Source organism: Rhincodon typus, chromosome 16, assembly GCF_021869965.1.
Source record: "Rhincodon typus isolate 14 chromosome 16, sRhiTyp1.1, whole genome shotgun sequence".
NCBI classification, from domain to species: Eukaryota; Metazoa; Chordata; class Chondrichthyes; order Orectolobiformes; family Rhincodontidae; genus Rhincodon; species Rhincodon typus.
In genome coordinates, this window is record NC_063347.1 from 18,938,860 (window position 1) to 18,950,573 (window position 11,714).

The following is an 11,714-nucleotide window of genomic DNA, read 5'->3' on the forward strand; positions in this document are numbered from 1 at the left end:
GTGTTGCCCTTTTCTTGTCCTATGTGTGTCAATATAAACTAACTGCACTAATTATTCTCGTGATGCTCGGTTTCTGAGCCACTGTTGCTCAAGTATTTAAGTTTAATTGCTTTTATTTCTCCATATCACCTATAATATGAAATAATCAGCTGCATTGCTTTATGGATTTAAATTACCTTTTTTTTCACTGCCGTGCCCTACATTTTGCTAAAGCTCTATTGAGACAGTGTGGTACGATGGAACAAACCTGCAAGGTCATATCTTTGCCTCATTTTAGTGTGAGGTAGCTTGTTGTTCATACAGTTTTATTGGTATTCAGAAGAGCAAGTGTTGAGATAGCATCAACATAGCTACTTTTTGTTAACTGTCTATGGTAGTGAGCTGGTCTGGTATTGTCTACTCCGTTTAAAGCAGCATTGTAACCAGTGTTATTTTCTGATTCCTGTACTGGCATTCTCTATCATGTCATAATGCAAGTGAGTGCAATTACAGCATGAAAATTCTGTTGAATGTATCAATAAGCAAGGCAATAGCCACAGTAACCTTCAGAATTTTCCTCGCCTAATAACTTGCATCAAGCTGATCTCTTTGTTAAATAACAATGGGTCCGCATTTGATTGCATTTTGTTTGTGCTTTTGCGTCTGTCACCATTGCTATATAAGGTTTTACAATGCTGCTGCACAAAATGCAAATGATTGCTTGAGCTGGCGTGTGGAATAAATGTCACATTGTATTGAAAGAGTGTGCCACCTATATTCAAGGATAATTGAAACCTCAAAATGCAGTTGGGAAAATTGTGCTTCTGTAAGATATCCCCTGGTTAAGGGGGGGGGGGGGGGGGGGGTGGCGGGAAACGTGTGATCATCACAACCAGGAATGTCATTCACAAATGATGTATAATTTCAGAAATAAGATAGAAACCCAAGCTAAATAGGAATGTGGCAGTTAGCAGCATAATATATTAAAATGACTTAGGTTTACAAAGGCATTGCAGTTGTAATAAAAATGGAAATTTTTTTAGAATAGAATCCCTACAGTGGGCAAACAGGCCCTTTGGCCCAACAAGTCCACACCAATTCTCAGACATCCCACCCAGACCCATCCCCCTAATCTACACATCCCTGAACACTATGGGCCATTTAGCATGGCCAATCCACCTGAACTGCACATCTTTGGACTGTGGGAGGAAACCGGAGCACCCGGAGGAAACCCCCGCAGACACGGGGAGAATGTGCAAACTCCACACAGACAGTCGCCTGAGGATGGAATCAAACCCGGGTTCCTGGCGCTGTAAGGCAGCAGTGCTAACCACTGAGCCACCGAGCCACCCACGATGGAAAATACTAAGCATCTGTGGAGAAAGAAACTTGTGACCTTTCATCACGTTTCAACTGTAATGACTTAGAAATGGTTCCCTCTATTTCTGCTTCAAATTATACCTCCAAACTTCCTCTAATCCCAGCATGGTTGGTCACCCCTCCCCCAACCACCTACTGTCCATCACTGCCATGCTGTAACTCAACTGTGTTTCAGGAGGGACATTTCAGAATGTAGGGAGTCCTTGTTTCTAACCCTGCCTCTGCCAGGCATTTGCTTTTTAAGGGACAGATGAAAGTATTTCCTCGTGCAAGGCATTGAAAAGATTCCAAGTAATCTAGTACCACAGGCACATTGGCGGTTGTCTGGGATTCCACTGGGGTCCCTCTGCTGATGCATCCTTGTGGAATCTGAGGATCCGCATATTTACTTATCCAAGATAACTAATTTATCCATGTTTTACTATTTTTAATTCAAAAAAAATTAGGGCAGTGTTACTTCTGTAGTACATATACTATGATTTAAACAGTGTTGAGACCAGATTAACATTTTAAAACATGTTTTTTATCTTAATTTTGCAATCAATAATTAATGTATTGCTTCTCAAGAAAGTAAGAAATAAGCGACAAGCAAAGGTTGGCAAAGGTTTTCTCGTAAAGAATAAGCTGTGAAGTATCGATGATTGATTGATTAAAAGAAGAGAGGTTTTATCTACAGTTTGCCATAAATTCTATAGATGTTCAATTTAGAAAGAAAGTAGGTGAGTACAGAGGTATATTATCACGCAGTGTTGCTGATGAAGGTTGACGGTCTGTGTCCTTGAAGGTTTCTCCCTATTCTGATTAAGTGGCATGTTCCTGGTGGTGTGTCATCTTCCATATTTGTCATTGCCCCACAGGGATAAACTGAAATTTGCCAAATGATGTTGTACTGTGCAATTTTAAAATATTTTTGGTTCATCTTTGCTTGTTGCACTATCAGTTGCTTCCTGATTTAGTCCAGTTCAGAAGATGTGAGACTCAGAGCCTTACATGATTTCTTCGGACAGCTTATTAATAACATATTATCCGAGAAATTCAGGTTCCCCTGCTCTTCTGTTGAGATGGTGCAGTCTGCAGTGGGACTCGTGTAATGTAGTCCTACTTATCAACCCCATACAGATGCTGAACTGTGATTAGTCTGCTGTATAATTGAAATCATTTTGGATTTGTGGTTATAACATACCCAAGTAAGTAACCATAGCATCTGCATAAATAACTGAGGCTTTTTAATTGGCAGATTTGATTGTGACTTGTTAGGATTTTGCTTTTCTCAGAGCTTCTGGTTATGGAGAAAATGGTGTGGATACTATTGCTGAGGGAGAGTGATGCATTATGTTTCCGACTGCATGTGTTCCTCGAAGGTAATTTCATTACAGAAATATTATTTCTGGAATACCAAAGAGCAAATCGTATTGTGCAAGCTGTCCCTTTTACATCCTGTTGGCAGGACTGATTTTCCTTTAGTTTTTGTATCTGGTCAGTTCATGGATATGATTTTGCCATCTTTTACTTGTACTTTCTGTATTTACAGCATAATTGTGCTTTAAATAATCTAGTTCGAGCCAATTCGTAGATACTGTTGTAAATGCGGCTTCATTATAATCTCCAGATACAGTTATTGACCCTGAAATATCCAGTGCTCACATTAGGTCTGTAATGTGTTATAAGTGACTCTGTCTGTTTCTAGACAGCAAAACTGTAAGTGATCTATTTATTTATTTTTTTTAGATGGAATGATTTGATTCCTGGTTTAGCATCTTCAGTACATGAATGCTTATGGGCAGTGTGAATTCTCCAGGCATTGAGAGAGGCTGGCAGGAAAGCTGTCAATTTGTAGTCTGCAGTAGTTCAGTTTATCATCTGTCCTTGGACTCCTGCTTCAGTGGCAGCTAAGTGGTTCTGCACAATCCAAACAACCAGTGGCTTTACACAGCTCTAGTTTATAAGATGCTTTAATATTTACTGGAAACATGGAGTTATCAGACAGATTTGTCTGACGTGTTGCTTTTATCCAAAAGGTAGGCAACAATGCGAATAAACATGTTTTATTTGTATTTCCATAACATTAGGCATTTTTCCTGTATGCACTAGTGTCACATTATGTTGGGGGTGGGAACTTGTGGATGAGAGTGTGGCTGAAAATAATTGGTATGTGTCAAGACTTTGCATTTTTTTCTTACCTGCTTGTAGTCAGTATTTAAGGAGCATTCAGAGCTGCCCTTTTTTGCCTCTTAATGCTTAAGCTTTGATTTTTTGGCATCCACTCATTTTTGTAACTGCAGTGTATAAATTGCCACCTGCAGGGGACAAACTGTATGCTTGCCCTGCGGTGCAAGGCAGTAGCATATTTTTTGCACATTTATATGAAGGTAAATAGCCTGGAGCTGTAATACACTGAGTTTAATGCTTCATACCGTTTTACCTGTGTATCAAATTTTACATTATCAATTGAAAGAGAGATTGACTGTGACTGTTGTACCATTCCTAAAAGTTAAGCAGCTTAATATTTAGTGAATTAAATTTCTCCTCTATGCATTGATTCACTTGAAGTGTGTTTTCATTCTAGTGTGTGAAAGTTTTAGACGCAGTTTTCTTTTGCAAATAGAATGTAGTTGTTGTTATCCTTGCATTTATTTGGCACTTGCCTGAAGTGTGACATTGTGGGCAGACTTTCATTATAACTAAACTTGTCAAGTTTAATATAGGTTTAATGTCATATTTTTCACCCGTGCATTAAAAACAAACAGATCCATAATACCTCATAAATGCAATAGTCATTTCTTACTAGGGCTGAACCTAAAATACTATTCCTCAAATTGTATGTGGTATTTTCATTTTTGACAGCTTAGTTTTATGTGAAGTATTGTCATTTTTACTACATTTCAAACTATTATTTAAACATTTGGGATTCGCTTGAATTGGACAATAATTATACATTTAGAATTATATATTATCTTGCCGTGAAATTTCATCTAACACTGCTGTTTAAACATCTTGAACTTCCCCATTCCTTTCCCCATATGCACACACTAATAACACATCATTTTCTGGCAGAGAATGAGCAGGTAGGCGAGTTCCACACCTCTGGTGGTGCCCTTCTCATACTGACCACTAGGAGATGCACGAGAGTGGCGCAAGTTAGCTCTCTTGCCTTTGTTTCCCCCACTGTATCTGTGGGGAAATGCTTGGCAGCACCTTCCAAATGTTATTCCAGCTTGGACAGGATTTGCTGCAGGTTGGCATTAACTCTTTGAGCACCGTAGGGAATACTTTTGCTATCTAATATCAAATACAGTAAAAGATTGTCTTTACATTTCGAATGTTTGAGTGTTTTAAAGCATTTCCATGATAAACAAAAAGAAACTTTTTCATATTTTGTATTGAAATGATTACAAATGTATACTTTCCATGTTTCCAGATCTTGATCGCTGAAATTAGGTGTTAACATTAACAACACAAAGGTAAACTTGACAAGAGAACACTTCTAGAGAGTACATTTGCATGCCATTGGAAGGTTATTCTCTCCCTTGAACTTATCAGTTCTAATATGGACAGCTGTACTCTACTCTGAGCCAAACTTTTACTTCATTGGGACTTATTATGAACACACAGCTTCTTTAACTTTAACACATTAACACTTCTTTAACACATTAACTTCTTTGATGCTTGTTTCCAGAAATTTAGCAAAGATTTCAAACTTGGCTATTGAGAACTCTATGACTATGATTATGCCTTAATGCTGTATTACATGTGGCTTAGTATCACTGTTATACCCTCTCCCCGTCATGCACCCTACCCTCACCTTTGAAGGTCATTTAAACTTATGAAATGAAAAGGAATTGCAGGCTGAAGAAAAGATGTGTGAAGCAGAAATGCTACATATCCATATAGTTCCTGTCATTCATCGCAAGGCTATTTCAGTATTTAGTATGATTTTTAAAATTCATAAGTTTAGAACTATGATGGCTATAGGACAGTACTGCAAAGGAAATGTACTTTTATGTATGAGAAGACAGAGTTAACCATCATTCTGCAGGCAAATTACAGTGAAGTTGAGTGATTGTCCCAAAACTGAAAATGGATGATGATCAATCTAAATTACCCATGAGCCTCTATTCTGCAGGTGAAAATGCCCACTGTGTATTGATCAGTGATTTATGACCATTCTGTGGTTTAAACCCCATATATTAAGCACTGAATTAGTGATCTGTGGCAGATGTTAAACAGTTTACTCTTTTAAGTTCTGAGTGAGATTGATTAGTTGACCAGATTTCCATATGCACAAAAGTCAGATGATAAATTGAAGGGAGCCAGGTCACGTAATCTGGATTTTTAGGAAAAAAAACATGAAATTTAAATTTTTAAGAGCAAGACTACTTCCCAAACTTTCATGATACTTTTTTATATTCATTAACTTTGAAAGCAATTCTGTTTTTCCATGTCTGCATACTATGGCCCAGGTTGATGCTGTTCTGCTTTTTGCATTGATTATTAGGGAAACTTTTCTTTTTGGAATTTTATCTTCGAGTTAGAAGAACTGTTTCCCAGTCCATTCCTCTGTTGTGTCATCAGCTGAAATTGTAACAATTTGTGAAAAATGGAAAAGTCATGTCACGGTTGGTTTGTCTCTTACAATCTACTGCATGATGATGCAATCAGGCCACATGTCAGAACTGCAAAAAGGTCTCTGGAGGTGAAAGAAAAATGCAATACATTTTAACGGGAAGTGGATTTGCTTAAGAGTAGTAATTTTAAAATATTAATCAAATCATATTTCTTTAGCATTCTAAGATGTACTTATCAAATTTAACAAATGCATAATTGTTTGGCTTTAGTAAGTGTATTTTTGTTTGCAGACCCTGCAACATACGAGTCTGGTTAAATTTTTTTGTCAGCTTTGGTTTTTTTGCATTCTGAAGTTTCATATGTATTTAAAGGATTTTCCGTGGTATTGCGTTCAAACAAGCATAAGTGGTGAGCTGTTCTGTTTAACTGGATTTTATGTTCTACAATATAATTGTGAGAAACATCTACTATTTTGTTGTATAACATGCATTTTTCACCATTTTATGTATGTTTTATTAAACATTAATATTTTTCACTGTGGATAACGGTTACCACTGGGGAAACAATGTTCAAAACATCAGTCATGTGGTTTTGGTAGGTGACATTCTATGTATGGCACATGTCTAAGCTTGCTTCATGGTCCATTGTGGGGCCACATTAACAAAAGGTCAACCATGTGTGGAGGAATGCAGCGTTATTTGTGAACTAACCTAAATGATGTAGGAAAAATGCACCCTTGAAATATTTTGGGCAAAGCTATATTAAGGTTCGTTGGTTTCATACAGAGCAATGACCTCTTTTAAAATCCAGTTGATTGACTGCAAGTATACCAAAATGGCTTGTGGCTCCTGTATTAATGGAGAACACAGGTTATAATGAACCTATTTATAATGCAGTGTTTCATGGAGCCTAAAGGCAGTGCTATGTATTTTATTTCTGATTTCAAATATCAAACTGTTAAATATGTCCACTATATCAAATGCTTGATTGCAATCTACAGTGAGCATATAAACATTTCCTGTGACACTCGTACATCATTGACATTACTGTCAAAACTAGATATTGTGCTTAAGTATAACATTTTACATTTTGCACAAACAGATCTCAAGAGTTTCTTTTAAGGACAGAAATTAATCTTGAAGGTGTTGTGCAATAGGGAAGAAAAGAGCACAAACTGAAATACTGTGGATATTGAGAATCCAAAAGAAAAATGGAAACCATTGGAAATATTGAGCTTATCAGGCAGCATCTGTGAAGAGGAGCTGTGTTAGGGTTTCAGGTCAATGATTATTCTGAGCGATATGGATCCATTGATGTATCTGAACTGCTGAGGAAAAAGAAGTTTGAAACTATGAAAAAATATTTACTCTGTCGGTGGAAAGAAGTGATCTGGCATCTTGAGCGGCAGTCAGGATTAGCATGAAACGAAGTGAGATTTTGCTGCCAAAATAATGGTGAGTTTGATGTGCAAATTGTTGTTAATGTGTAAATCATGTGGCAACATCTTATGAGTTGAGAGCTGCGCATGATGCAGGCTGATTTGTGCGACTTCCCTTTTATTTTCTAATCAAACTGTTCAGAGATGTTGTTACACATCTCTGCAGCAGGTAGGACCTGAGCCTGGAGCTCCTAGCTCAGAGGTAGGGACACTCTCACTGTGCCACAAAAGCCTTTTTAAAAAATTTAACCTATTTTTCTAATCAGCCTGTTCAGAGATATTATTACACACATCGGAAGCAGGTGGAATTTGAACCCAGACCTCCTAGCCTAGGGGTAAGGACATTACCACTGTGCCACAAGAGCCCTTTACAAAAGCCCCCTTCCACTCTGCTTTTACAGCCTGACCTCGGTGAAATTGCTGAATTTTTACATTAATTGCCAATTAACCTGGCAGCAGAAAGTTAGGACGGCTATTTAACTGCATTAATACCTTTTTAATCACTAGCTTTATGCTTCTGGAATGTCAATCAGCTTTTCTGGCCTAGAAAGGAAAGCAATTAAAATGATGGATTGTAATTTTTGAGGTTATATATTATTATTGGTTTCTAAAATTAGATTCCAGAAATTTATATTTTACATTTTGCTTTCACTCTTCTGTCTTTCCTTTCTCTTAATCAATTTTTTCTTTTAATTCTCTTTCTACATTTTTTGACTCTTAATTCATTGCATTTCCTTTTCTCCAGTTCCTTTCCATTTCTTCCCCTCAATCCTTAAATTTCATTTATTTACCATTGATCCTACTTATCCCAGAAGCCCTGTTGCCATTACCATGCCATTATCAACTCACACTTCCAGCAACATATAGGGCAAATAATTTTTGAGTTGAAGTGCGAGTGCAGAAGAGCAACTAACAGAGCACTCTGTGACATGCTTTACTCCAGCAAAATCTGGATCAATTTTTATAAAAAAAACTGTGTTTCCTTTGCAGTCTTTCTCCAAGCCTGTTACACAACAAAATTAGGTGATCATACTTCTGTCCTACATAGGATTTTTTTCACTTTAAAACTGAACCTGTACTGAAGGCTTTAAGCACACATTTCTTGTTCTCAACAGCCTGGCCTCATTCCTCTGTAGCAATGCATTGTACATTTCTGATCTCACAGGGCTTATATGCATGTCAGTCTCTCTACCCAAAATGGTTGACTACAGAGGTTAGTAGATCACCTACATAAAGGTGCAGTGCTAAATATATAGATGCATTTATTTTAAAAGTGTCAAAGCTCTTCAGGGAACGAAGACACCAAGGAGAAAGCCTATAGGTTTGTGAGAATCTAATGTTCTTAATGGCCTTCTATATTATATGTTTTCAATCCACACATCAAATAAAGTATTTCCTTTAAATTAAGAGGTATACCTGTGCAATTATAAATCTAATTCTGATGAGTATATCATGCAGGATTTTACTATTTATTCGTAAGTAAACCATCACTGTTAATATTCAGTTTAGAGGTGGGCTTTTTCTTAATCAATACTAATTTCCTTGATTAGTGGCACAAAGATGTGCAATAATTTGTTGCCTTGAGGTCTGTGAGATGGTGTGTTCTAGGAGTGTATCCTAACTGAAAATCAAACATAAAGTAAGGAACACCCACAAAGTGCAAGGAACACATTAATGGAATGAATAATTTGCCCCAAAATATTACTTTGTGGAATGCAGTGCCATCAGATTTGAATCTCTGAAGAGGGACTCGGCAAGTAAAAGTTGGGATCTACAGTACTCACAAAACAGTGTTATGTTTTGAGAATGATTCATCAACCTCCATAAATCATTAAATGAAAGCATGGATTCTACAGCAGTTCTCAGAATGGTGTTGGGGCTTATTATGCATATTTACCCACTATTCAAAACATTTTGGTTGCTAGGTCCAGTTGTACACTTGATATAACTGGAAAGGTCTCTGTGGTGTGGAAGCAAAGCACTTGTTTTGCAATGCAAGTGAGATTTGCAGAAGGTGACACTACAAAAATTTATTGTCAACAGCATGTCTGTACATAAGCCAGGCTGGTAATAGAATATAGCGTGGGTGTTTGGGTGGGTGAGCTAGTTCTTGAACAGTTATATCAACAACAGTTTTCATTACTGTAAAAGGCTTTTATTATCTGACTCTTTATAGTATTCTGAATTCCACTTTCCAACGAAGTAATTGAGGTGTTTAACATGTGACTTGTTAGTAGCTTTTTTTTTCAAAAAAAAAATCCTGGAGTTTTGAAGAAAAAGCAAGCTCAGACTGAGCCAGGAGCTGGTACAAGGACTAAATTCTCTTTTAACATTTTTTGGCTAGGCATAAAAAATGCATTAAACCCGTAATGCAAATCTAATACCAACGAAGGTAAAAAGAAGAGCTGACCGAAACTCTCACCAATTAAATTCGGTATTGAATTTCCCTTACTCCGCACTGGCTTTGAACTGGAAAGTGGCTTTTCATCCCTGTGCAGTCTGAACTATAATGAATTGGTGTGTTGCCTGCTAACTGATGGATAAATTAGGAGTTAATGAATAAATACACTCACGTGTTATTATCACAATCCAGAAATGTGATCATGACCATTGGCCTAGATATTCGGATTACCTTCGGTAAATCTGTTCAAAATTACCCACTTACCTGTCAGTAACTTTTACGGCTAAGATTCCAAATCGTATTGTCACAAATGGATCCTTTGGAGATAATCAGGGAGAAATTTGCTCAGCATGGCAGCCGCAAGTCACACACCTTTTTAAATAACGTTTGGTGCCTTGTTTCAGAAGCCCAAGGTTCCAAAGGCACTGTGACAGTGACTGAGGAAACGTAAGTGTGCAAGGTAAGTGAGGGGGTAAGGTGCCATGTGGGGAAGGGCAGGTAGGTGCCAGGTCATTGAGGTATACAGGCTGCCAGATAGGGAGTGTGCCAGCTAGGTGGATAAATGTTCAGCGTAGGTTCGTAGGAGAGGGGAAGTCACCAGGTCGAGCCAGGATTGCATTTTTGAGTCGACCAGCATCAGATCCACCAGGTGAGGGATGGGTATTAGAAGTGAGGGGTGTTGTGATGAGGGAATAAGTAGGGAGTTGTGGGGCTCAGTTTAATATTTAGCCAGGAGTTAGGTCTGGTTTTTGATTATCTAACTTTTCTTGGATAATTGTTAAGCTTAAGATTAATTTGGAATCTTCCAAATTCTAAAACAATAATGAACTTTTTCAAAGGGTCCTAGATGCAATGGAATTGTCCATCATAAAATTCAATTTCCTGGATAATTCTCGGAGCTAACTATGTAAGGATTCTGCATGGTCCCAACGTGCAACTCGGACAGTGCTGCTCCAGTTACTATCCAACCATCAGAATATTGGGGCCAATCTGTTTTTGTGACATTAATTAAGGGCTAAACATTGGGTAAGACACTCAAGATAACACCTTTGCTGCTCTTCAAAATATTGCTGAGAGATTTTGACATTCACCTGACTGGGTATATGGGATCTCACTTAAAAACCTCTTCGTAAAGACATTACTTCCAACAATGCAACACTCCCTCAGTCTTGATTTATGCACTCAAACCTTGGAATGAGGATGAACTAGCGAGTCTTTGGGAATATGCTAGTTTCCATTATTAAGGAAGAAATGTTTTGTGACAGGGAGATCATGACTGATAAATTTCCTAGTGTTCTTTGGGGGTATAACAAGCAGAATTGACACAGGGAAACCAGTAGATTTAGTTCATTTGGATTTCCAGAAGTCATTTGATAAGGTACCACATGACAAGTTTATTGCATAAGGTAGGGCAAGATGCATAAGATAGTCCCTAATGGGGGTATGTATTGGGGATGGAGGATTGGTTAATACACAGAAGACAGAATAATTGGTCTAAACAAGTCATTAGTAGTGGAGTGCCACAAGGATGAGTTCTAGGGTGTCAATTATTTACTATCAATATTAATGACTTTGCAGAGAGGCCAGAGTCTAATATATTTCCGATTTACTGATGATATAAAAATAGGTGGGAGGGTATGTTGTGATGAGGACACCAGGAATCTGTAATGGGTTATAGACAGATTGAGTGAGTGGGCAAAAACCATTACAATTGGAGTTTAACAAAGGAAAAGTGAGCTTGTATACTTCAGTATGAAGAATGAAAAGGTGGACAATTACTTGAATGGAGAGAGGCTCCAACAAGTGCAGCACGTAGGGATTTGGGTGTAGCTGTGCATGAAGCACAAAAAATGAGTATGCAGATACAGCAAGCAACTAAGAAGCCAAACAGAATTTTGGCCATTATGTCTCAGGTTAGGGTGGGGGGGAGGTGGGGTGGGGGGGGGGGGG

At 37.9% G+C, this 11,714-nt stretch overlaps 1 protein-coding gene across 2 annotated transcripts in view; it reads left to right on the forward strand.

The window, feature by feature from the left end:
* atp2b2 (ATPase plasma membrane Ca2+ transporting 2) overlaps nt 1–11,714 on the forward strand; it is a 627,627-nt gene that overhangs the window by 123,989 nt on the left and 491,924 nt on the right. Inside the window, exon 1 of one of the 2 annotated variants that reach the window (XM_048606376.1) lies at nt 2,468–2,546. The exons of the other annotated variant lie outside the window; for it this stretch is intronic. The gene's annotated coding sequence lies outside the window, so the exon portion shown is untranslated. Of the gene's footprint in view, nt 1–2,467; nt 2,547–11,714 lie in introns of those variants that run through there. 2 annotated transcript variants of the gene reach the window in all.